Below are 27,030 nucleotides of genomic sequence, written 5' to 3' on the forward strand. Positions count from 1 at the left end.
GCATGAAGAACCAGGCATTTCTGTGCTACTGTATTGAGAGTATACTGCTTTGTAATGGCAGGGATTGTTGGAAGGAGTGGAAATTTTGGTTTTTCAAGCTCTGATCTCTTCGGGCCCTGGACTGCACTGGGTCGGAGGTGACCAAATCCTTTGATCCTTAACATCTGAGCTTCTCGGAGGCTGGGAAACCCAAGCCTTGGGAAGATTTGGTTTTGCTGACTCATGCAGAATAAAGGAATATAAATATTGGGAGAAATTTCACACAAAGTGTTATTAGAAAGGAATAGAGAAACATAGGTGTTTGGTTTTATGATGCCCTGTGAAAGTCCTTGGAAGAGCGGAAAAATAACAATGTAGCAGTGACAGCCACCAATGGATTTTACAAACAACTGGGAGAGAAGAAAAATACTGTCTGTTCACCACACATTTACAGCCAAATTGTTCGTTTTTACTTTATATATTTCTTTTTGAAGTTTAAATACTTTTGAATGTTTGTTGTGGGTTTTTTTCGACTCTTTAGCCCTTTTCTGAAGGTTGTTCTTCCTAACGTTTCGCCAGTCTCTGTGGCCGGCATCTTCAGAGGACAGGAGTCGGAATTGCACCAGAGCAAAGAGTTTTGATTCCTGTCCTCTGAAGATGCTGGTTACAGAGACTGGCGAAACGTTAGGAAGAACAACCTTCAGAACATGGCCAAAGAGCGCAAAAAACCCACAACAACTACCAATATGAATCTGACCCAACTCCGGGACGCAGTGGAAGACAGGAGGGCCTGTGGCGTGCTCTGGTCCATGGGGTCACGAAGAGTCGGACACAACGACTAAACAACAACAACATCTACGGTAGGAGATATGCAGGAAATGGGGAAACCAAGAGGAGATTCAGACAATTTCCTGAGAATATTTTTGAACCCAAAATCATCATCAGCAAACCACACAGACACACACACACACAGAGAGAGAGAGACAAACTTTTCCTAGTGTAGAAAATGGACAGGCCCTCTCCCCAGGGTCTCTCCTGCCCCCATTGCTGTGGGTGGGAAGAGCGTGGGGGGTTTGAGGTTCAGCCTTGGCTGCCAGATGGGCAGCATAGAAATGCAGTATCATCATCATCCACATTCCCAGCTATCTTCCAACCTACCCACTCGAATGTTTCCCTCCGACTTGACTCACAACTGTTGCACGAGCTGCGAGGGACGCAGGTGGTGGGGTCTTACAGCTGACTCCCCCCTCTATCGTGATGCCTGGGTTGGTCTGGAATGGATGCTTCACAGCCATTGGCTTTACAAAAGACCTGCCTCCCACCTACAAAGGCTAAAATGATCCCTGTGAGGAGGGAGTCTTTCTGGATTGCATTTCTCTTTTTATTTTCTCCAGCCCTCCATATAGGAGGGGCGAGTCTTCTTCTTCTGACCCTTCCCAAAGCCCCCTCCGTCCGTCTGTCAAGAGGAGCCTCCAAAATCAGAGGCCGCCGGAGAGGTGGTTCGTCTTTGGAAACGAGGAGCCAGACCTTGGGAAACGGGCTGGCCCTGGAGGGGGCCTTTGGGACCCGACCCCCAGAAAGGGCTCTTCCTGGCAGCCAGGAGAAAACTTTCCAGCAGAGATCCCCTTTCTTGGGGGAACCAGAGGAACTGGCCGGCAGGATCTACCCCTCCAGTGCTGGCTGGAGGGGGGTGAGGGAGAAAGAGGCAGAGGCCGGAGGGCAGACTAAGGGGCCTGGATCTAGCCTCCCTCGCTCCCAGTTGACCCTCTATCTTCTCCCCCCTCCAAGCCCCATCTCTCTGGGGCCCCTCCTATGCCCCCACCCCCTCCACTGCCTGAGGATCCAGACGGAGGTGGGCAATGGCCCCGGGGGGGGGAGGAGAGAGCAGTGGGGGGTCTCTAGAAAGATATCCCCCAAAAGCGGAGAAATATACCCCCACCCCCACCTCACCCCCCTCTCCTATCCTGGGGGAGGGGAATCTTTAGTGGGCCTTGTTTGTGTGGGAGGGGAAAGAGAGATGGGAAGTCGCTGTTTCAGTAAAGTATATATCCTGAAAATTCCAGTTCGTTCCAGCACTACTCTATTTGGAACTTTGTCCTGCCAGGTGATACCAAAATCTGTCGGAGTCCATGCATATGGAAGGTGTTCAGCTTCCTCTCCTGCCGTGCACAAATGGTCCAGGACTCACTACAGTACAGGAGTGTGCTCAGGACACAGGCTCTATAGACCTGGATCTTCGTATGTGTCGTCAGCTTCTTATTGAGCCATACTCTCTTTGTGAGTCTAGAGAACATGGTGGCTGCTTTGCCAATGCGTTTATCCAGCTCGACATCTAGAGAGTGTGTGTCAGAGATTGTTGAGCCAAGGTACACAAAGTAATGAACAACTTCCAATTCTTGTGTGGAGATGGTAATAGAAGGAGGTGAGTCCACGCCCTGTCAAATGTAGAAATATCTGCTGAGAGCATAAATGACTCTTACAAGCTCTGAGGTAAAATGGAGGAAAAAGCTTTATTTGTTTTCCCACTGCAGTAGCGGGGAAGTTCAAGTTGGAAATCCCCCCAAGAACTTCCGAATTTATGAGGTAGCCGCATAGATTTATATACAAAAGGAACCCTGACTGTCCCATTCAGTGATTAGCGAATGGGCTTCCATTCTTGCTAATTATCATCTCATTATTCCACCCCTTTGCCACCCAAATCAATCCCTCCCCCTGATTATCCAACCCCCTTTTGATTATGTTGATGATTAATGTCTCCTCTTTACCCTAATTCAGCAATCAGCAAATGTTATTTTCAAACTATATGTTTTAGTACATTAGATTATACCAGGTCAACTGACACTAGCAATGTTTACTCAACTTCCCATTTTCACCCTTGACCAAGAACATATCCGGTGTAACAAACATGCTTCTTCCTTTCTGTGTCTAAGTTCAGTTCCTCTTTTCGTATTAGTCAAGCAATATCCTGAAATACCTTTTTGCAACAGCAACTGTAAGCAATTTCTGCCTAGCCTTTGTTAATCATAAAACTTTATTGATTATAGGTAAAATTTGTTCATTATTAGGGCTATACTTTCCCATAACAGCTCTGGCCCATGACTTGTGTTTTCTTCAGGCTGATAGTTAGTCCAAAGTCTTGGCAGGCCTTGCTAAAATGATTCATGAGTTGTTGGAGGTCTTCAGCAGAGTGGGCAACAATGGCTGCGTCATCTGCGAAAGGGAAGTCCCGCATGCATTTCAGCTGGACTTTGGTCCTCGCTCTCAGTCTAGAGAGATTAAAGAGCTTTCCGTCTATACCAGTAAAATTACATTAATTGATGCATCAATAAGTTAAATAGGTGGGACTCATTCAGCCCCGGAAGGCAGCTCACCTAAGAGAAGGAAAACTCTGATTTCAAACCTCCACTGCCTTGTGGCTACATCCACTGATGGAAAAGGCTTCAGGAGTTAACCTTGAGGAAAAATCCGGAGCTGGAGTCCCGGAGGCAGTTCGTGTCATTCTGCCAACTCCTGCGACGTTGCTGGAACCAGTTGTATTGGCTCTTGCCTTTCCACTGGACTATTTCAGGGATGTGGAGAGGGGGGATTTGCTTGTTGGGTAAGAACCTATCCTCCATATTGTTTTTGCCCAGGCTTCGTGCTCTGGAGAGGACACTCCAGCTTCGTGTACAGCGTCAAAACACTAGATGCTGTTCCAAGCCCTCCATACAGAGCACGCTACCATAGTCTCTCGAGACTGAAGGATGCCTATGATGAATAAGTTAAATGTTTTTGAGTCTAGAAATGCAGTGTACTTAGCCCGGGTCATCGGACCACCCACAGAGGCCGCAGGTGCCCGTAGATGAGCGGGGCAGTCCGGAGAACACCCGCACTGCAGAGGAGTGTAAGCAGCCCCGTATCTCCAAAGAGATTTATGGGGGTGCCGGAAATTGGGACGAGTACGAAAACCAGACAAACCTCTAACTGCTGAGCAGAGCCACTTGAACTCAGCCAGGTTCTGTCTAAATTTTCTTCCTCAGAGGCCAATCTCCTTATTAAGAAAGCAACACAGACATAACCATGAGATATACTCAGATTAATCTTGGCTCTAGAAATCTTTGGTAGCAAACCCACGTGGCCAATTAGACATTCAGCTAGTCTGTTCAAGAAACAATGCTTCTAGATAGAAATCAATCATTACTGTTTTATTAAAAAGAATTACTTTAGAAAAGGTTTCAGTTGATAGTAAAATAGTTCAGTAGGTACATTTTCATTCAAGACTAACGGAACACTCCACTCCCCCCACTCCAGCTAAAAAAAATAAAGAAATGAAACTATGCTAACTAATATAAAGGATAACATAGTCCATCTCACGTATCTTGAGTCTTCAAAGGCTGATGTTAGATGAAAACCTGTTGACTTCCATCAGTCCAAGGTAGGAAAAATAGCCCATTAAGGGAAAGCACGTGTCTGCCCCTTTCTCAGGCAAACTCCATCTTTTTCTCTCTCCTCCTCTTCCTTCTTCTTCCCAGAATGCCTCCTGGGTCTTGTTTGTGACAAACCCAGACCTACTGGGATATGTCACACAGTTACACTAAGCTGCCACCAACCATTCCCTATAAGAAGTCACACAGACCAGGGATGGATTTTTAAACAATAAAAAGAATAAGGTTTATTTTAAATACACACAGGGAAAAATAAACAATCAGGTGAATAAGATAAAGTAACGTGGCTTATTCTCACTCATACAAGCATACAGTTTGGTTCACACAGAACCCTTAACTTGAAGCACAGACCCTGAACCTATCAGTTCTGGCTAACCAACAGACACCTGAACCTATCAGGTTGGTACTCTGACACACAGAAGTACCCTGTCTGACACACAGACTCCCACAACAGCTTCTTCTTCCCAGCTGCTGCTTCGTCACATCCCAGCGTCTCTCAGTGTCTCTCTTTCACCACACAGGCATCACATATTTATACAGTACAGCCCCTCCTCCTGATGTCCCGCCTTCCACTCCCCATAGGATGGAACTTTCCCTCCAAACCCATGACAGACAGGTAACATCAGTGCTGTATGTAACACCTCCCCTCTTTATAAGTTGTTTTGTAGGGGGAAAGCTAAGGTGCTTTTCACCAAAAAAACAACCTTGATAAAACACACAACAACAGTTATACATACCTTATTATACTTACTCATACTTACATTCTAAGTTAAACCATAGCAAATAGGCATTTAAACATTTACCATATACATTACATCAATTTACCTTTATTCATACAAACCAAATTCAAAACCAGGTACATTTAACTTTTTGTCAACATTATATACACATAGTCCATGTTCTTTCGCCGTCTTCAATCTTCAGGTCTTCTTGATAAGGCGTCAGCAACACAGTTCACTGACCCTCTGACCACCTTCACTTCAAAGTCATAGTCCTGTAGGTTTAAAGCCCACCTCATAAGTTTGCTATTGTGGGTTTTCATTGTCTTTAACCATTGCAATGGTGAATGGTCAGTACACAGAATAAAATGTCTTCCCCAGATGTAAGGCTTGGCCTTCTGGATCGCGTAGACTATGGCCAAACACTCCTTCTCCACGGTTGCCAAATGTCTCTCACCTTTTTGAAGTTTCCTACTCAGGTAGGACACTGGATGCTGGTCACCATTCTCATCCTCCTGGCACAGAACTGCTCCTACCCCGCTGTTAGACGCATCGGTGTAGATGATGAACTCCCGGTCGAAGTCTGGAGCACGCAGGACAGGATAGTTGATTAACGCCTCCTTCAACCTCTGGAACGCCGCCTCACAGTCGCTAGTCCACGGGATGCGGTCATCAGCCTTCTTCCTCGTCAGATCGGTCAGCGGAGCCGCAATCTCGCTAAACCTCGGGATGAACTTTCTGTAGTAGCCCACCAACCCAATAAATGATTTGACTTTTTTCTTGGTATTGGGTCTGGTCCAATCCCGAACAGCTTCTATTTTGGCCTCCAGGGGTTTTATCATTCCTCCCCCTACCATGTGACCCAAGTATTTTATTTCTGGGCTACCCAGCTGACACTTGCTGGCCTTTACCGTTAGCCCTGCTGCACTTAACCTCTGCAGCACTAACTCCAGGTGTATCAGGTGATCTTCCCAGGTATTACTGAAGATCCCTATGTCGTCAATGTAGGCCACTGTAAAGTCACTGAGCCCTGCCAAGGTCTGGTCCATCAGCCTTTGGAATGTGGCTGGTGCATTTCTGAGACCAAAGCTCAGGACTCGAAACTCATAGAGACCAAAAGGGCTGCAAAAGGCAGTCTTTTCTTGATCCCTGGGATCAATTCTTAATTGCCAATATCCCTTTACCAGGTCCAATGATGAGATGAACCGACAACCCCCTATGGTTTCAATCAGGTTGTCTAGCCTGGGCATTGGATAGGCATCAGGAGTGGTTACACGGTTTAATTTCCTGTAATCGACACAAAACCTAATGCTCCCATCAGGCTTGTCCACAAGGACTATCGGAGAGGACCAAGGACTAGAAGAGGGGACGATTATGTTCTCCCTCAGCATCTCGTCCAGCTCCTTCCGCACCTTGTCCCTATAGGGTCCCGTTACTCGGTATGGGGATACTGCCTGCGGGGGTGCATCCCCTGTGTGGATCCGATGCATCACTCCCTTCACTATCCCCGGCTTGTTGGAAAACACCTGTTGATATTTACTAAGCAGCATTTTTAGTTCTTGCTGCTGGTCTTGGGTGAGTGCAGGACTGATCTTTACCTCCTCTGGGTTGTATTTTACTTCCCCTCTACCCTCCCAGAAGGGCAATTCCGCTTCCTCACTCTCAGCTGCTTTTATCGCGAATAAAACCCTCTGTTCCCCTCTGTAGTAGGGTTTTAGGGCATTCACATGAACCACCCTCCTTGCTTGGTTCTCCTCCTGCTCTATTAGGTAGTTCAGGTCTGACATCTTGGAAATGACCCTATATGGTCCTGCCCATTTGAGCTGCAGTTTGTTCTCTCTGCAGGGCCTAAGCCAAAGCACTTCCTCCCCTGGGTCAAAGTGCCTCTCTCTAGCTTTGTGGTCATACCATGTTTTCTGTCTGACCTTCTGAGCTTGCAGGTTTTCTGCTGCCAGCTCTAGATTTCTCCTTAGGTCATTCATCAAGGTGTCTATGTAAGTCACAACGTCTTGTGGGTCATCCTGGGTGATCTGCTCCCAATTTTGTTTGATCAAATCAAGGGGCCCTTTCACCCTTCTCCCAAATAAAAGTTCAAATGGACTGAACCCGGTGCTGGCTTGTGGCACTGATCGATAAGCAAACAAAAGGGATTGCAGCTTCTGGTCCCAATTGTTTGGATTCTCTGCCAAGTAAGCCCTAATCATGCGCATTAGAGTCCCATTGAACTTCTCAGTTAACCCATTACTTTCAGGATGATAGGCAGTGGTTTCCTTGTGCTTAATTCCACAGATTTGCCATAAGCGTTTCATGAGCTTTGATGTGAACGATGCGCCCAAATCTGTGATTATCTCTGAGGCAAATCCCATCCTGGACATATACCCCACCAAGGCATCGGCCACTGTGTTAGTTTCAATGTTAGTCAAGGGTATGGCTTCAGGATACCTTGTGGCATGGTCCACAATTGTTAGAATGAACCTGTTCCCCCTCTTTGTGGCCTTGGGCAAAGGTCCCACAATATCCACCCCTATGCATTTGAACGGAGTGTCAATCACAGGCAAAGGGCACAACTTTGCTTTGGTCCTGTCGCGGTTATTCCCCTGCCTTTGACATACATCACATTGTTTACAGAACTCCCTGATCTGCTTCCCGATGTCAGGCCAGTAGAAATTCTGTGTGATTCTCTGCTGTGTTTTGTTCACCCCTAAGTGCGCAGCAAACATGTCAGAGTGCCCCCTTTGTAAGATCATGGGGCGATACTTTTCAGGTACCACCAGCTGACTTTTGATCCCATCTCCCCCTTTTGAGATATTCCTCAGGGTCTCTCTATATAAAATCCCCTTTTTCTCCAGAAATCTCACTGGGGTTTCAGGTGTTAGCTGGGCGTCAGTCACCTGTTCAAAACACTTTTGGAGAGTGGCGTCTGCCTTTTGCTCCTGTCCAAATCTGCTGTCTGTGGTTAAGGTTTCCACCACAGCTTCTGAACTCCCCTCTGCTTCCGTCTCTGGCTCATCATTACCCCCCTGAACTGTCTCTGTGGTGGCTTGTGAGCGTGTAATCACTAGCACCCGTTTCACATGTTCAGCCAGGTCATTTCCCACGAGCACGGCTGCTGGCAGAGTCGATGAAATCGCTAGCCGCCAAGCTCCCCTCCAGCCTTGAAAGTTGACAGGTACCTCTGCTACTGGCAGGGAGATTACCTGCCCCTCAATCCCTGCCACCTTCATGCTCTCATTTGGGATTATAAACTCCCTAGGAATAATATCTGGATGGCACAGGGTTACCTGGGAACAAGTGTCCCGCAGCCCCCTATACTGACGGTCAAGTATTCCTACGTCCACCCCTGCTGTCTCAAACAACTGAGAATCTGTTTTCACCAGCAAGCAGCGTTTTACCTCCACAAGAGGACCATTTTCCTCAGCCTGATCAGCAGAGGTAGCTGTTCCAGACTGAGTAGCCATGGCAACAGGCTCCCTCAGTGACACTGAGCCTTGCTCTTTCTGGACACAGAACACAGCTTTTGGCTTGGTCCCACTAGAATTCTGAGGCACCATTCCTTTTAGCTGCTTTAATTTCTCACACTCTGAGATTAGATGACCCTTTCCCTGACAGAAATAACATTTTCTGGTGTATTTTGATTCTCTCTCATCTTGTTTTGGTTTTCCCTCCAAAATCTGAGGTCTTAGTTTCATGTCTGAGGGCTTCCCTTCACCATGGGCCCCTCCCCCTTGCTGGCTTTTCCCTGGTCCCTGAGAGTACTTGCTGTAGGTTTCTTTGGGTTTACCTACAGATTTCCCCTCACCCAAGGGCTTTCTTATTTGGGAAATAAAATCTGCGATCTCTGCGGCTGCTGCCACAGATTTCGGTTTCCTTTCCCTCACCTGGAATTTCAATTCCCCATGCAGGACTGAATAGAACTGTTCCAGTGCTATCAAGTCTTTAAGCTGCTCATAGGTCTCTGTTCCCTCCTGCGATAGCCATTTCTCAAGCAGCCTCACCAATTGGGCCCCCACTTGGGTAAAAGTCTGTTCTGGCTTCTTGGTGAGGGACCTGAATCTTTGTCTCAGCTGCTCTGCATTTATCCCATGTCTGGCAAACACCAGTTTCTTAAACTCTGCAAAATCTTTCATCAGTTCCTCAGGCATCTCGGCATAAACCTCAGCCAGGCTACCACTGATTAAAGACCGCATGATGGTCATCTTCTCAGTTTCCCTCACTGAGAAGTCCACAAACGCTCTTTCCACTAAGGAAAAGAACACCTCAGGACAATCTCCCTTGTGGTACACAGGGAATTTCTTCAGGTCAGCTTTAGACAGTTGGCCTCCCTCAGAATCCCTATTGTTATTATTGTTCTGGTTCATCAGTTCCAGTTTTCTTAATTCAAACGCCATCCTTTCTTTTTCCAGAGCAATTTTCTCTCTCTCCATTCTTTCTTCCCTCTCCATTCTCTCTCTCTCTCTCTCTAATTCAAATTGCCGCTGTTTCTCTCTTTCCCTTTCCTCCATTTTTTCTCTCTCTAACCTTTCCTCCACTTCAAATTGCCTCATCCTCAGTTCATGCTGTTGGGCTATGAGCATTTTTCTGAGTTCTGGGTTCTGCTCTCCTGTGCTGTCACCTTGCACTGAGCCAAATTCATCCTCAGAACCTTGGTCAATCTGGGGGTCTTTCACTTCACTTATTTCGGCCATCTGGCTTCGAGTCAAGGGCATAATCCCCCCTCAGAACAGGCTGCTTTAAAAAGTCAAGCCTCAAAATAAAACGACCACTTTTTTCCTTCTTGCCTCAGAACCAGCTCTCCCTAGAGATTGCTGCTGTTCTTCAGCACTAACTTGCAACAGTATCGAGTCAGAGCCTACCCCCCTCTGCTGGGCCTCTCAGCTGGCAAGCTAGCTCACTGTTACTACGCAGTTTTGCCTCAGCTTTTTCCCGCCAAAACTAGGCTGCCTCAGAGCACCTTAATCTAAGTCTCCCCAGTTGGCACGTTCTTCTACTAGCGCACCTCCCCGTGAGGTACACCTAGAAGATTACCTACGCGCCTCAGACCGTCCCTGACTAGACCCCCCTTGCTCTGGGCACACTTGCCAAGGCTTTGCTGGACCGCTGGACAACTGGACCAGTCGTATCCCACACGCTGGACACCAATCAATGTGACAAACCCAGACCTACTGGGATATGTCACACAGTTACACTAAGCTGCCACCAACCATTCCCTATAAGAAGTCACACAGACCAGGGATGGATTTTTAAACAATAAAAAGAATAAGGTTTATTTTAAATACACACAGGGAAAAATAAACAATCAGGTGAATAAGATAAAGTAACGTGGCTTATTCTCACTCATACAAGCATACAGTTTGGTTCACACAGAACCCTTAACTTGAAGCACAGACCCTGAACCTATCAGTTCTGGCTAACCAACAGACACCTGAACCTATCAGGTTGGTACTCTGACACACAGAAGTACCCTGTCTGACACACAGACTCCCACAACAGCTTCTTCTTCCCAGCTGCTGCTTCGTCACATCCCAGCGTCTCTCAGTGTCTCTCTTTCACCACACAGGCATCACATATTTATACAGTACAGCCCCTCCTCCTGATGTCCCGCCTTCCACTCCCCATAGGATGGAACTTTCCCTCCAAACCCATGACAGACAGGTAACATCAGTGCTGTATGTAACATTGTTGTCCCGCCTAACTTTCTCATGGAGCTTCAGTTGTTTTCATACTTTGTGGCAGAATTATTTTGACTACGAAATCCTCTGCTCTCTGCTCATCTTAGCAACGAGATAACCAGAGAGCGAAGCTTCTCTGAAACCGCATGTAAAACTTTCCTACTACAGAACAGACTTTAAATCAAAATGGATGCTATTGGGACAATCTTAGGACTACATATCCCATTCTAATACACATAAAAACACAAATCATCACATGCCCCCCCTGATTATCGTTAAAATTCAGAGCAGTTAATCTGATCTAATTTTAAGTAATCAAGTAAAAGTAACTAAAAAGTAATTCAAAGTAATTAACTGGTTACATCTCAAAATTCAACTACAGATTAACTATTACAATACTGAAACATAGCACACTGTTGAATACATTGTTTCAACGTTCAGGTTCATAAGAATCTTCACAGTACATTCTAGAAAGACCATCTGCCACTACATTCAATTTTCCAGGAATGTGTTGAACTTCAAAATCAAAATCTTGCAATGCTAGACTCCATCTCAACAATTTTTGTTTGTGAGATTTCATCTTCTGCAACCAAACTAAAGCTCTGTGATCTGTTTGGAGTGTAAACTTACGACCCCATAGGTAAGGTCTAAGTAAATTGAGAGACCAAAATATAGAAAGAGCTTCTTTTTCAGGTACTGCGTAACTTCTCTCTCTATCCAAGAGTTTTCTAGAGAAGTATGAGATAGGGTAAAGGTTCCCATCTTCTCCTTGCTGTAACAAAACGGCTCCAAGTCCTAATTCAGAAGCATCAGTTTGTAAAATGAATGGTTTGTCAAAATCAGGGGATTTCAGTATAGGTGCATCCATAATCTTAGCTTTTAAAGCTTCAAAGGCACCTTGACACTCTGGTGTCCACTTTACCTTGACAGGCTGTCTCTTCCTAGTGAGCTCTGTCAGAGGTGAAGCCAAATGACTGAAATCAGGAATGAATTTTCTGTAGTAGCCAACTAGGCCCAAAAACGAGCGTACCTGTTTCTTAGTTTTTGGAATAGGCCAATCATTAATAGATTGTACTTTAGCTTGCAAAGTCTGAATTTCTCCTTGCCCAATCAAATGACCTAAGTACATGACTTTTCCTTGCATCCACTGACACTTGCTGGCTTTGACTGTCAGTCCTGCTTGTTGAAGTCTGGACAAAACAGTTTCAATGTGAGACATGTGAGAATCAAAATCAGAACTGAAAATGGCAACATCATCAAGATAAGCACTTGCAAAAGGTAAACCTTGTAAAAGTTTGTCTATCATCCTTTGAAATGACGCACCTGCATTCTTCAAACCAAATGGCAATCTGCGGAAACGGAAAGTTCCCACGTGCGTGATGAAAGCGGTCTTATCTCGTGAATCTTCAGCTAAATCTAACTGCCAATAAGCATTCTTTAGATCGAGAATGCTGATAAACTTAGCCTTTGAAAGATGTTCAATTAAATCATCCATTCTAGGCAATGGGTATGGATCTGGAACAGTAACACTGTTTAACTTTCTGTAATCAACACAAAATCTTACTTCCTCGAGAATTTCACCCAAAGCGTTACGTTTTGGCACCAGAACCACCGGAGAAGCCCAAGGGGAGAATGACGGTTCAATCACCCCCAAAGATAACATCTTTTGTATCTCTTGTTCAATTTGGATAGCATGATTACCAATTGCTCTATATGGGCTAGACCGTATGGGCTGGGCGTTGTTCTCAGTAGTTATCACATGACTGATCAATTTGGTGTAACCTGGTTTATCTGAAAACACATCTTGGTATTGTTCTAAAATTTGAAACAACCTTTCTTTCTGATCAACGGTACCTGTTAAAACAAGATTATCAGACCATGTACCTGCATCTTGCAATTCAGACAACATATCAATAGGTTCGTTTGCAGCATGAAAATATTCAGCATGACATTGAAAAACCATTGCAGATCTATCTTTGTACAGTTTCAAACTATTGACATGGTAAAGAACAGGTTTCTTATTAGAATCCAACATTTTGACAAGATAATTGACATTTCCCAATTTTTGAACAATTTCACCTGGACCTTCCCAGACAACTTCTAGCTTAGAAGGTCTGAGTGGGTTCAGAACAAGTACCAAATCACCCACAGAAAATTCCCTGTGTCTGGATCTCTTGTCGTGGAAGAACTTCTGACTTGCTTGAGCGTCCAACAAATTGTCTCTGGCTAACTCCTGGACAGCCAAGAGTTTCTCTTGAAGTTTTCTAACAAAATCAGCAACTGGAACAGTACTACTTTTAACCACACCTTCCCAATCGGATTTCAGGAAGTCCAATGGTCCTTGTAGATTTCTTCCAAACACCACCTCACTTGGAGAAAAGCCACCTAGTGAAGAATGGGCTGAGCTACGGTAAGCAAACAAAGCAAAAGGCAAAAGCTCATCCCAAATGTTTCCATATTCTTGGGTCAAAGTTTTAATCATCCTAAGCAAAGTTTGTTGACCTCTTTCCACCATACCATGAGATTGAGGATGATGAGCCATGCTAAAACTGATGGTTATTCCACTTATCTCGCAGATCTTACGCATAAGTTCACTTGTAAAGGCTCCTGCTTGATCACAAATTATTTTGGATGGTACTCCAATACGCGAGCATAAGTCCACAATAATTCTAGCTATGGTGGTAGCTGTCAGGTTGCTAATAGCGTAAGCCTCGATCCACCTACTGGCAGAACAGATGAAAGAAATGATGTATTTCTTCTTAGATTTAGTAGGAACAAAAGGTCCTAGCACATCCATTTGCAAACACTGGAACACTTGGTCAGGAATTTCCATAATCTGCATTTCGGCCTTTACCTTGTCAGTTTGATGGCCTGTGCGTTGGCAGTAGTCACAAGAACTGACATAGTCCTTTACAGTTTTTGAAATACCAGGCCAGTAAAAAATGTTGAGAAATCCTCTTTAGGGTTTTTTGTATTCCCTGGTGCCCACTACTCGGATGGTCATGAGCCATTTCTAGTATTCTCAGTCTATATTCAGTAGGCACGACTAACTGTTGAACAGGTTGGGCATCCAAGTTGGATTTGGGGAAATATTCTCTGTACAAAAGTCCATTTTCTCCCCACAGGAAACTAACTTGCTGATGCGCAGAACGTTCAGCATAGTTGTCTGCTTGTGACCTCAAAGAAGCTAGAGAGGGATCATTTAGTTGCTTCAGTCTAAAGTCCTCTGAACCCTTAGGTATCACCTCCTCCATTTTAGTTTCAGTTGTAGCTGCATTATCAGGTTCGGTCACAAGAGGCTGCTGTTGGGTAAGGTCTCCATCTGAGCTATCCTCAGTGGATTCCTGCTCCCGTTCAGGATCATGCATCTCCCTACTTTGAGAACGCGTAACTACCGACATTGAAGTTGCATTTTGACTCTGCATGTGATCCAAAAAAGCAAGATCATTTCCAAGAAGAAAATCAGGTTTTCCTTTATGGGTTAAAATATGTTTTGCACCTGACCAGCTCTTATAGGAAATTTTGACATAAGCTAAAGGAATGAAACGCTGATCAGTCTCTATAGATCCATAAGTTTTTACTGGACACCTCAGGTTGTTCAAGATTAAAGTGGGGTCTAGAAAACGTTTGCTTATCGAAGAAATGTCGGCACCCGAGTCACGAAAAGCACTTAAAGCCATATCACCTCCAGGTGTGTGAAGAAAAACCACCTCAGAAAATGTGCGGGTTGCCCAATCCCTTTGCGCAGTTGGTACTATGCAATCAGGATCCATAACAGAAAACCTCTCTCCTGATGCAGTCTCTTTTACAATTTCTGAGGAAATTGAAGCAATTTGTAAGTCCAAAACTCTAGGCACATATTGGTTTACTGCTGCCTGCATTCCACTGGCTTGCGAAGGGGTTACAGTTAGGTTAACTCCTTCCTGACTCTGTGAAGGCACAATGCTTGACTGGTGAGGCACAGAAACTGCATTACTGGCAGCTGGCACTTGCTGAGTTCCTGCTGGCACAGAACTTACATACGCCATCTTGGGTGTGCCTGCTTTAGATCTGCGTGGAGCTGGCACAGGTGTTTTCCTAGCTGGCTCCTTAACTTGGCTAGCTGGCACATTCAACCTTGGGCAATCTCGTCGCAGATGAGAGCCACCACATTCAAAACATTTAAGAGGCGTTTTACTCTGGCTAGGAGCTAGACTCCTGCGTTGCTCAAATGAACTTTGCCTGGGCTCTTGAGGAAAAGACTTTCTAAATTCAGGCTGACTCTGTCTCTTAGGCGCTACTGGTGTAGTCTTTGCCCTAACAGGTAGGTCATCATGGTAGTAAGGTAGATTGCTTCTATCAACACTGGCTATTGAGTTCTCAAACTCCTCTTTTTCCTTCAGCTTATTAACCAAACGCTCCACCTCATTCTCTCTGTACTGCTGCAATAACTCATCAGCAATATTCTGATTATGAATAGATTGAGTGTGACAAGCAACAAAATCTGCAAACATCATTGTTAACTTATCCACTTGTGATAGACTCTTGTTAGGATCAGGGCGCTCAGCACCGGCTGCTGCTGCTGCTGCTGCTGCTGCTGCTCCTGCTGTCCCATCAGCAATGCCTCTGCCTGGCACTCCCCTCCCTACTGGAGTGCTGGCACCCGCCATTTCCTCTGCCTGATCCATCTGTTGCAACTTAGTCCAAGTCTGATCTGAATCAGATCTAAGTAGATCCTGGACGTCCTGTGCTGGGAGTTTAGCCATTATATTTCCCTTTTGTAATTCCCTTCTCAGTTGTGAAGAATCATAAGTAATCCTTTGCTTAGCTCCACTTGGAGTCAAGACGTCGTGCTCAAGAGCCTCCAAAAGCTCTTGGTGCCAGGGCTTCATATCAGTACTAACCAAAGGCAGCTTAGCAGATGCACTACCAATCTTAACTTTTCTCTGAGTCACAAACAGCTCTCCAGGCAATTCCAAAAATTCTTCTGCTGCTAAGTGTTGCTCCATATAAGCTGCAACCAACGCAAACGCCAAGCTGACCCAAAAGGAAAAATCTCTCTCTGCCCATGTAGCCGAAACTGTAGGGCGAGAGCAAAGCCATAAAACACTCTGGCAGGAACAGCCCTAAACTGGAGCTTCAGAAGGGCGACCGTTTACTTGCATGAAAATGCCCACTCATTAAACAGCCCAATTAAACAGATTTTAATGTCTGTTAAAACTTAAGCATTGTTTCTTATCAGACCTCACTGCAGCTAAGTCTTTCCGTAAGATCCTTAGCTGGAAAGAGAAAAGCAATTTGGCTAATTTACAGCCTGTCAGCATGCACGCACTCCCTCAGCCAAGGCTTCCGGAAGAATGCCTGCAGCTTCACTTACAAAGCAAGCACCATAAATCCATAAATCACACTAAAGCACGTGTTCCGTCCTACCGCTGCCAAACATGTAAGCAGCCCCGTATATCCAAAGAGATTTATGGGGGTGCCGGAAATTGGGACGAGTACGAAAACCAGACAAACCTCTAACTGCTGAGCAGAGCCACTTGAACTCAGCCAGGTTCTGTCTAAATTTTCTTCCTCAGAGGCCAATCTCCTTATTAAGAAAGCAACACAGACATAACCATGAGATATACTCAGATTAATCTTGGCTCTAGAAATCTTTGGTAGCAAACCCACGTGGCCAATTAGACATTCAGCTAGTCTGTTCAAGAAACAATGCTTCTAGATAGAAATCAATCATTACTGTTTTATTAAAAAGAATTACTTTAGAAAAGGTTTCAGTTGATAGTAAAATAGTTCAGTAGGTACATTTTCATTCAAGACTAACGGAACACTCCACTCCCCCCACTCCAGCTAAAAAAAATAAAGAAATGAAACTATGCTAACTAATATAAAGGATAACATAGTCCATCTCACGTATCTTGAGTCTTCAAAGGCTGATGTTAGATGAAAACCTGTTGACTTCCATCAGTCCAAGGTAGGAAAAATAGCCCATTAAGGGAAAGCACGTGTCTGCCCCTTTCTCAGGCAAACTCCATCTTTTTCTCTCTCCTCCTCTTCCTTCTTCTTCCCAGAATGCCTCCTGGGTCTTGTCCCGCCTAACTTTCTCATGGAGCTTCAGTTGTTTTCATACTTTGTGGCAGAATTATTTTGACTACGAAATCCTCTGCTCTCTGCTCATCTTAGCAACGAGATAACCAGAGAGCGAAGCTTCTCTGAAACCGCATGTAAAACTTTCCTACTACAGAACAGACTTTAAATCAAAATGGATGCTATTGGGACAATCTTAGGACTACATATCCCATTCTAATACACATAAAAACACAAATCATCACAAGGAGAACATGTAATTTTGACACTGACTGGAGTATAAGCCAAGGGGGTGCTTTTTCAGCAAAAAAAAATTGTGTTGAAAAGCTAGGCTAGTACTTCAGTATATATGGTATATATTTTCTTAAAACTCTGCTTTTAAAATATTTCATTGGAGAACATCTCACTGCGCATGTGTGAGTCCCCCTCTCAGCTGAGAGGCAGGCACATGCGCACAGGCAGTCCAGCCTCCGGAATCAGCTGCTAGCCTTCCTCTCCGGTCGGCAGCCATGGGGGCAGCAAACATTAAGGGGGCCAGAGGGGCCGTGGGGAATGGAGTGGAGGGAAGAAAGGGGGTGTTGGGGCAGGAGGGGGACAATGAACCAGAAAGGTCAGGAAGATAAGATTGGTAAAAAGGCTCTCTCCCACCTTTCCCTCTCGAAAAGAACCCCCCACGCAGGAGAGGCTGCTTCTGTTCACCCTCCAGGATCCCACAAGAAGGAAGGAGACATTCGGGAGAGCCCCCACGCCAGGCTGCGTCTCACCCAAAGCAGTTAAGGCAGGGTGGCGCTCAGCAGGATCGGGAGCTAATACAATAAGAAGATTCTGCACACGTTCAGAGAGGCAGTGTGGTAGATACCCAAAGGGGGGGGCTCCTGCAATCTGGGCTCAAAGCCCCCCTTGGCCGAGGAAACCCACCGGTCGTGTGCATGCTTCTGGGGCCTTCCTTTGGCAAACCCGAGGTCTCTTCCCCACCCCCTGGGGATGAATGGAAGTCACTTTAGAGGCTATGAAACCGAGCGGAAAGAACAGAAAAAGCAACGTGAAGGAGATGTCCTCTGCGAGGGGCAGGGAAGAAGAACGGGTCGGGTCGGGTCCAGCCCATCTCTGTGGCCTCTCGGTCACTCGAGAGCGGCTACTGGAGACCTGGGGGGGAAGCAGCCCCCTCCCCAAAGGCTCCTGGGGCTGCCGGCGATGGGGACCAAATGCTCCGACCTTATCTGAGCGGCACAAGGAAGGGCCTCCTGCTGACGGGAGAGTAAGTGGCTGGAGAGCTCTGGGGTTCAGGATCGGTGGCTGCTCGGATCCGGAGGTTGGGGGTTTGATTCCCCACCCCCACCCCAATTGGGCCGCCTCCTGCAAGAAGAGCCAGCCGGGGCGGCCTTGGGCCAGCTCCACCGTCCCAGGAGAAGGAAAGGGGGAAAGTGCTCCTGAGGACTCTCTTCCCGGGAAGCCTGGCGGGGGGGGGAGAGATCTCCTTCCAGCCTCTGTCCCCGAAACCCGTGGCCTGCCTGGACCTCTTTGTGCTCTGCTTTCCTCTCCGGATTAAAAAAAGGCATTTCCCTCAAGGACACCAGGAAGTTCCCCACAAGTAACACATACCTAAACACAGAAGAAGGGAGGAAATCCCTCCACCCAACCTCCTTTCCTGCAGGGGATCCACAGCCTGGGATCTGGTCAAGAAGGGGGATCTGGTCTGCCCTTCCCTCTCCTCCATCCAGAGCCACTGAACCAAGACATGCTTCTGAAGAGCCCCCTTCAAACCCCATAGACTGGGAGGGGGGGAGGGGGATCCTGAAGAGGCTCAGGAGGGCAGGCCAGGTATGGGGGGAAAGGAGGGGAGCCCCATCGCCCCCAGCAGACACCCCTTTAGCCCATTCCTGAGACCTCCCTTCCTGTCCCCTCTTTGCAGCCCCTTCCCTCCCTCCCTCCTCCTGCTTCCTACCTGGGGGGTGAGGTTGGGGGGGGGTCCTGGAGGACAGAGACATTTGGGGGGGAAAGAATGACCGGGGGATGACGCTCCCTTCTTCCCCCCTCCCCAAAAGGGTGCCTGCAGGATCTGTGGAAAGAAGGGGGGTCTCCTCGCAGGAACGCTGAGGACCCACCGACGCACACGCAAAAAGGGCCCTGGTGTCTTGCTGGATCGAGACCCTCTGCCCACCCACCAAATTTACCCCCCCCACACACACACTCTCTCTCTCTCCACGAGGAAGTCGGTGGACAAAAATAAATAGATGCTTCCCCATTCTCCCCCCACCCCCCACCCCCGTTGCAAGGCCTTCCCGCATTGAAGACTAGGAGGGAGGAGGGGCCCAATCCGGATTGCACGGTCTCTGGGGGTAAGGGGGGGTTGGGGTGGCTCTTTCTCTGAGCATTTTAAATATAAATATATCTCTCTCTCAGCAATCCCTTTGAACACCTATGCTGAAGATGCTGAGATTGACCAATTCTATGAAGATTTTACAACACCTTCTACAATAGACCCCAAAGAAAGATGTTCTTCTCACTATAGGGGACTGGAATGCTAAAGTAGGGAGTCAAGAGATAAAAGGAACAACAGGGAAGTTTGGCCTTGGAGTTCAAAACGAAGCAGGGCAAAGGCTCATAGAGTTCTGTCAAGAGAACAAGCTGGTCATCACAAACACTCTTTTCCAACAACACAAGAGGCGACTCTACACATGGACATCACCAGATGGGCAATACCAAAATCAGATTGATTATATTCTCTGCAGCCAAAAATGGAGAAGCTCTATACCACTGGTTCTTAACCTTGGGCTACTCAGGAGTTTTGGACTGCAACTCCCAGAAGCCTTCACCACCTGCTGTCCTGACTGGGGTTTCTGGGAGCTGCAGTTCAAAAGCATCCGAGTAACAAAGGTTAAGAACCACTGCTCTATACAGTCAGCAAAAACAAGACCTGGAGCTGATTGTGGCTCTGATCATCAGCTTCTCATAGCAAAATTCAAGCTTAAACTGAAGAAGGTAGGGAAAACCACTGGGCTAAGGTATAATCTAAATCAAATCCCATATGAATACACAGTGGAAGTGAAGAACAGATTTAAGGAATTTGATTTGGTGGACAGAGTGCCTGAAGAACTTTGGATAGAGGCTCGTAACATTGTACAGGAGGCAGCAAAAAAAAACCATCCCAAAGAAAAGGAAATGCAAGAAAGCAAAGTGGCTGTCCAACGAAGCCTTACAGATAGCAGAGAGGAGAAGGGAAACAAAATGCAGGGGAGATAGGGAAAGTTACAGAAAATGGAATGCAGACTTCCAAAGAATAGCAAGGAGAGACAAGAGAGCCTTCTTAAATGAACAATGCAAAGAAATAGAGGAAAATAACAGAAAAGGAAAAACCAGAGATCTGTTCAGGAAAATTGGAGATATTAAAGGGTCATTTTGTGCAAAGATGAACATGATAAAGGACAAAAATGGGAGGGACCTCACAGAAGCAGAAGACATCAAGAAGAGGTGGCAAGAATACACTGAGGAATTATATCAGAAAGATTTGGATATCCCAGACAACCCAAACAATATAGTTGCAGACCTAGAGCCAGACATCCTGGAGAGTGAGGTCAAGTGGGCCTTAAAAAGCCTGGCTAACAACAAGGCCAGTGGAGGTGATGGCATTCCAGCTGAACTATTTAAAATATTAAAAGATGATGCTGTTAAGGTGCTACATTCAATATGCCAGCAAGTTTGGAAAACTCAACAGTGGCCAGAGGACTGGAAAAGATCAGTCTACATCCCAATACCAAAAAAGGGAAGTGCGAAAGAATGCTCCAACTACCGGACAATTGCACTCATCTCACACGCCAGCAAGATTATGCTCAAAATCCTACAAGGTAGGCTTCAGCAATATGTGGACCGAGAACTTCCAGAACTACAAGCGGGATTCCGAAGGGGCAGAGGAACTCGAGACCAAATTGCTAACATGCGCTGGATTATGGAGAAAGCCAGAGAGTTCCAGAAAAAGATCTACTTCTGCTTCATTGATTATGCAAAAGCATTTGACTGTGTGGACCACAGCAAACTATGGCAAGTCCTTGAAGAAATGGGAGTGCCTGATCACCTTATCTGTCTCCTGAGAAACCTATATGTGGGACAGGAAGCAACAGTTAGAACTGGCTATGGAACAACTGATTGGTTCAAAATTGGGAAAGGAGTACGACAAGGCTGTATATTGTCCCCCTGCTTATTCAATTTATATGCAGAATACATTATGCGGAAGGCTGGACTGGAGGAATCCCAAGCCGGAATTAAGATTGCTGGAAGAAATATCAACAACCTCCGATATGCAGATGACACCACTCTGATGGCAGAAAGTGAGGAGAAGAAAAGACTCCCTGGAAAAGACCCTGATGTTGGGAAAGTGTGATGGCAAGAGGAGAAGGGGACGACCGAGGATGAGATGGCTGGATAGTGTCTGCGAAGCAACCAACATGAATTTGACACAACTCCGGGAGGCAGTAGAAGATAGGAGGGCCTGGCATGCTCTGGTCCATGGGGTCACGAAGAGTCGGACACGACTAAACGACTAAATGAAACGAACGGCCCTACCTGGACGAGCGGAGTCTCATGACAGTTACACACACACTGGTAACATCTTGTATAGATTATTACAATGCGCTCTATGTGGGGCTGCCTTTGAAGATGGTTCGGTGATTGCAACTGGTCCAGAATCGAGCTGCACGGCTAGTGAGTGGTGGGCCGCTAGGGAACATACCAAGCCGATTCTGATTAAATTACATTGGGTACCAGTTGCTGCCCGAGCCCAATTCAAAGTGCTTGTTTTGACATATAAAGCTCTAAACGGCTTGGGCCCTGGATACCTGAAGGACTGCCTCCTTCCATATGAACCTACCCGGCAGTTAAGATCTAACCAGGGGGCCCTTTTGAAAGAGCCGTCCCTTAAGGAGGTAAGAGGGAGGGCTTGTAGAGAAAGGGCCTTTTCGGCAGCTGCCCCCAGACTATGGAATGCCCTCCTGACTGAGATTCGTGTGGCGCCGACGCTGATGACATTTCGGCGCCAGGTCAAAACCTTCCTGTTCCAGAAGGCTTTTAATTGAAATAATATCAGCTGTGGGTCTGGTGGCAATTTTTAGAATATATTTTTTAATTGCATTTTAATTATTTTGCCCTTTTATTTTGCCTTTTTATTGTATTTTAAATGTTGTAAGCCGCCCAGAGACTTTTGGGCAGTGTGGGCAATAAATAAATAAATAAATAAATAAATAGTCCAATCAGCCTAACATCAATCCCAGGGGAATTATGGAATATTTTACAAAGCAGACATTATGCAAGCACCTAGGAAGCAATGCTTTAAAAAACAGAAGCTCATGTGGATTGGCCAAGAACAAATTCTGCCAGACTAGCCTGATCTCATTTTTTGACCTCCCTGACAAAAAGAGGGAATGCTGCAGATATAGTATATATCTTGACTTCAGCAAAGCTTTTGAGAAGGTGCCCCATGATTTAGGATGATGATTAATGGCTCCTTCTCCGACTGGGAGGAGATAACAAGCGGGGTACCCCAGGGCTCAGACCTGCCCTCTTAACCCCTGACTGTGGAGTTCTCTCAGCAGCCTTTGGTGAGGGATCGTGTCAAACGCCTTCTGAAAATCCGGAGAGACCACATCCACGGGTTCGCCCACATCCACCTGCCTGTTGGCCTTTCCAAAGAGCTCCAAAAGGTTTGTGAGGCAAGACTTGCCTTTACAGAAGCCATGCTGATTCTCCCTCAGCCAGGCTTGTTCTTCCCTGTGTCTTTTAAGATTTTCCTCTTGGACGAGGCTTTCACACGGGGTCCCACCTCTCGGCTGAGCCCCATGCGGAGAAGCAGCCCTGGGCTGCATGTCCAGTTTTTTTTTTACTGGAATTTTTTAAAAATATTTTTTAATTTTATATTTTTCATTTTTATTCTCTGGAGAAAGTCCCACTGTGGATATGTGAGTCCACGTCTCAGCTGAGAGCAAAGGGCTGCCTTTCTCCTTCTTCCATCCCGTGGGGCAGAGAAAGGAGCAAGGGAAGGAGGAGGAAAAGCTGGGAGGGAGGGAGAGAGGGAGGGAGGGGCCTTTTGCAAACAGGGCGGCTCTGAATGGCGCCTCCAGGAGAAAGCCAAGCCCCCCCCCCCTTTGCAGACAGGAGAGCCAGCCAGAGGATCCTTTCCCCCCCCCCGCCTCTGCCCCCAAACCTGTGGCCTTCCTGGGCCTCTTTCTCTTTGTGCCCTGCTTTCCTCTTGGGGGGGGGAGGCTTTTCCTGCAATGCCACCAGGAAGCCCCCCCCCAAACACACACACAGAGAAACACCCTCAACACACAGGCACGGGGGGGGGAGGGAGGCAATCTGTCCACCCACCCCCACAACCCCTTTCCTGCAGCCTGGGATCTGGTCGGCCCTTCCCTCTCCCCCATCCAGAGCCTCTGAAATAAGAGATGCAACTCCTTAGCCCCCCCCCAAAAAAGACCGGTCCTGCAGCCCCCCCACCTGATGGCTCCCCTCCTTGCCGGTCCTCTGGCGGGAAAGTCGCGAGGAATCCCCTCCCCTCCCCTCGCAAAGCGGCCTCTCCCCGAAGAACAGTGGAGACCCAATGAGAACTCGCTCCTCCTGCGCGTCACCCGTTGCTGGGCGGAAGGAATTGGGCGTCTCCCTGCCGTTTTTTATGGCGTCTATGAGGGGGTTGCCTGGCAACCCGGAGACGCGCAGGGGATTGGTTATGTTTTCTCCCAGAAGACAACGGAGACCCAATGAGAGCTCGCTCCTCCTCCTGCTCCTTCCGCGTCACCTGTCTCCGGGCAGAAGCCCCTCCCTCTGGAAGGCTGGCTGGGCAAGAACCCCCTTTCTTCCCCACCCACGCCTCGTCTCTGCGCAGGTGCGGAACCCCCCCCCACTCGCTGCTGGACTCGCTCTTCCTCCCCCGCATGCGTTCCTCTTCCCCACGGAGGGGGTTGGGGGGGTTAGCCTATGGGGGGGGGAAGGGTCTGTGGCGCGTGCGCAGTGGAGAAGGCGGCCAGAAGGTCTCCCCTCAGGGAGGGGGTTGGGCGAGTTTTAGTGGCCTTTCTGGTAAGCAGAAAAATCCCCCCCCCCCGTGTGTCCCTGGGAGAGTTGGGGGTGGGGGGGCTGTTTTCCCCAACAGGTTTCAGGATGGCGGGCAAGGCGTCTTTCTAGGAGGAAACGTCCCTTCAAGGTAGAACCTGGCAGATGGGGGGGGGAGGAGGGGACTCTAACCCCCCCCAGTTGTGGAAGCCTCCCGGGGCAGGGACTCTCGCTCGCTCGCTCTCTCTGGGCAGGTGCCCCCCCCCAGTCAGTCTGTGCAAGGGACACCCACCCACCCACCCACAAAAGGGCCTCCCTCCCTCCCTCCCTGCCAGCCAGGAAGGCCAAAAAGGCACAGTCTTCCCCCTCCCTCCCGCCTTCTCCTTCTTCTCCTCCAAGTCATTTCCCTTAAAAAAGAGAGAAAAGGAACTTAGGTGGCAAATCTCCCCCCCAAACACACGGTCGCCCCCCCCTCCTCCCTCTCCTTCCACCCCCCCCACCTCTATGGGGCTCCGAGGATCTGGGCAGGAGGTGGGAAACGGTCGGGGAGGGGGGGCTCAGAGACCCAGACGTCCCATAAGCTGGGGGGGGGGGCAGAGATGGAGGGGGGTAATTTCCCCCAAAAAAGAGAAAAGGAATCCAGATGGCAAATTTATTTATTTATTTATTCATTTATTTATTTAATTTATATCCTGCCTATCTGGACTATAAGTCCACTATAAGTCAAATCTGATCCCCAAAACAGACCCCCCCACACACACACACCCTCCCTCCCTTCAGTCAAGGCTGGCCTTTCCCTTCTTCTGGGTCTCCTCCAACAAAGGAACAAAGAAGCCAAGGCCAAGGAGGGAGGGCAGGGCCTCTGGGGCCCCGATCCCCAGGCTGTGGGTGGAGAGGATCAGCGTCCGGTGGGGGGGGGCAGGCAGTGTCCAGCCTGGGGGGGGGGAAGGAGTTGAGATCATGACAGGACAGATGAGGAACCGGGCGGTCGAGACGTGTCAGGAAAGACTCTTTGAAACAAGCCTTTTCGTGTTGGGGGGGGAGTTCTTTCCACCTCCCTCGGGGTGTGCCAGGCTTCGGCGCCTGTGAGAGTCGGTGCGTTTCGGGTGGCGACTCTTTCTGCAACCGGCTAGCACGTTTGGGGGGGAGAAATGAGAGAACGAAGGTATTTCTGGTGAAGAGATACCCTTCCAGGTCACCAGAGTTGTTCGTTCTGCATTCTGACAGGACGATTTCTGTGGTCCCCAACCTTGGCCCTCCAGATGTTCTTGGACTTCAACTCCCAGAAATCCTGGCCAGCAGAGATGGTGGTGAAGGCTTCTGGGAGCTATAGTCTAAGAACATCTGGAGGGCCAAGGTTGGACACCACTGCGTGTAGCTCAAGGGAAGCCGCCGTCATTCATTGCTGAACCCGAGTCGCTGCCTGTTTCTGTCAGCCTTTAGGCCGGATGAAGGAAAGGATGAAGGAAAGGGAGGTCAGCCTCTGGAAAGCTGATTTCTCCAATGCCCGTCTACTCTGTGGCTCTTTTGTGCGGGAGGTTTTCTCCTTTTTTAAAACCAGCACTTCCACACACTTCTGCCCGTTTGCCTTTTAAAACCCATAAGGCTGTTTTTAACATTTTGGGCGGCCTTAGGCCCTTTGACCAGGAGAAAAGGGGGCTGCGAATGAGAATTCCTAAATCCTGAAGAAAGAAACAGGTATGTTTCCTTAGCCCAGCTGCCTTGGCACAACAAAGAAATCAAGGGCCTAAAGGCTGCCCAGAATGTTTAAAAACAGGAAAATTGTTGAGCTGGAGAAGTTGCGCTCCTTGCCTTCAAAACATGCTGAAGGGACTGATGGGCAGCCGGAGCCTGATGAAGAATTAATTAAGATTGAGGTTGTAAACTCCAAAAGTGGGGGAGTGAGTGCTGTCTGCTCAGGCAGAGGTTTCTGCCTCTGAGTCAGGTCATTTTCCCCTGGATGTTTCTGTTGGGAAACAAAAAAGTGACCCCCCTCTCTCTGCCGTCTCCAAGGGACGGGGCTGACTCTGGTTTGCCTTCCTCCCCAGTGAAACCTCTCAGGTTGTCTCGGGCTGCAAAGGGACTTTCATTTTCATATGGGGCATTTGCCCAGGAATCCCGTTTGGATTTGGTACAAAAGCATCAGCTTGTCGTCCCAAAGCCTTACCAAGAAAAGGTGTTTACAATGTCCGCAAAATCTCTTCACCCGTGAACTTTGGTCTAAATGTCGAATTCCACCAAAGAGCGAACTACCTGGAAAACCTAACCATCCCAAAATACCGGCAGGCCTTTTCAGGAGCGAGATTTAACTGCCTTCCATCTGCAGTTTTAGAGGGATGTTACCGTATGAAAATCGACCATGCCCCTGTAATGATAAAGACATTTAAACAGAGCACGTCTTTTTTCATATGCAGTTTTACAGGGATGATTTATGGGGAGGGACAGAGAGGGAGGGTCAAAATACCACCCTTGGAGGCAGGAAGCTTCACAAGGTTCTCCTCCATGCATGTGTGTGTGTGAGCGTGCAGGGAATTTTTGTTTCTCCTGTTCATAGAGACCTCCCTTTTCCTTTTTTGCTTTCCTTCCTTCCATTGGGAGGGTTTCCAAAGGGAAGGAGAGGCGGCGACTCTCCGGGTGACCCCCCAGGCCTTCCTTTGCCAATGCTTGGCTGGGAAGCCCTTTGGATTCCCTTTCAGGTGGGAGGGGGCATCCAGGAGGAGGAGATGCCCTGCCCCTCAGGAGGAGGTGCCTTGGGGTGGGTGTGGCATCTCTCTTTTGCTCCGCCTCTTCTTCCTTCCCTTCTATTGCCCAACCCCTCCCCACGTCCTTCTCTCCTTGCAATGGGGCTGAAGAGCCCTTCCCACCACAGCCCCCTCATAGGTGTGGGTGGGTATGTCAAGGTTGGTCTGGGACTTTCTTACGAGGAGTTTCTGCCTCACCCGACACAGTGCCAAAGCCTTACCGAGAAAAGGTTTTTCACGTTAGCCCACACTGCTGCTTTTTTCTGGCCACCTTCGCCTCCAAAGTACCTTGAATAGAATTACTACTCCTTTCTACTGACCCAGTGTTTCAAAATCAGTCAGACGTGTGAGCTATTACCGTCTTCTAGAAGACCGGTAAAGCCGGGAACAGAGAAAA

At 47.7% G+C, this 27,030-nt stretch overlaps 1 protein-coding gene and 1 pseudogene across 3 annotated transcripts in view; one reads left to right on the forward strand and one right to left on the reverse strand.

Moving 5' to 3' along the window:
* LOC140702929 (uncharacterized) overlaps positions 1 to 27,030 on the forward strand; it is a 547,856-nt pseudogene that overhangs the window by 69,078 nt on the left and 451,748 nt on the right. The window lies entirely within an intron of this gene.
* Positions 1 to 27,030, reverse strand: part of LOC140702944 (uncharacterized) — a 540,061-nt gene that overhangs the window by 44,899 nt on the left and 468,132 nt on the right. The window lies entirely within an intron of this gene.

The sequence above is a fragment of the Pogona vitticeps genome, chromosome Z (genome assembly GCF_051106095.1).
Source record: "Pogona vitticeps strain Pit_001003342236 chromosome Z, PviZW2.1, whole genome shotgun sequence".
Taxonomy (NCBI): domain Eukaryota; kingdom Metazoa; phylum Chordata; class Lepidosauria; order Squamata; family Agamidae; genus Pogona; species Pogona vitticeps.